Here is a 439-nt window from a genome sequence, read left to right on the forward strand (position 1 = left end):
GGTTCAGTGTTGGGGCCGCAGCTGTTCATGTTATATATTAATGATCTGGATGAAGGGACTGGGGGCATTCTAGCGAAGTTTGCCGATGATACAAAGTTAGGTGGACAGGCAGGTAGTACTGAGGAAGTGGGGAGGCTGCAGAAGGATCTAGACAATTTGGGAGAGTGGTCCAGGAAATGGCTGATGAAGTTCAATGTGAGCAAATGCGAGGTCTTGCACTTTTGAAAAAAGAATATAAGCATGGACTACTTTCTAAATGGTGAGAAAATTCATAAAGCCAAAGTACAAAGGGATCTGGGAGTGCTAGTTAAGGATTCTCTCAAGATAAACATGCAGGTTGAATCTGTGATTAAGAAAGCGAATGCAATGTTGTCATTTATCTCAAGAGGAGATTCCAGCGGAGCGTGTCCAGCGGAGATTCACACGGATGATCCCTGGA

Source organism: Chiloscyllium plagiosum, chromosome 1 (genome assembly GCF_004010195.1).
Source record: "Chiloscyllium plagiosum isolate BGI_BamShark_2017 chromosome 1, ASM401019v2, whole genome shotgun sequence".
Classification (NCBI taxonomy): Eukaryota; Metazoa; Chordata; class Chondrichthyes; order Orectolobiformes; family Hemiscylliidae; genus Chiloscyllium; species Chiloscyllium plagiosum.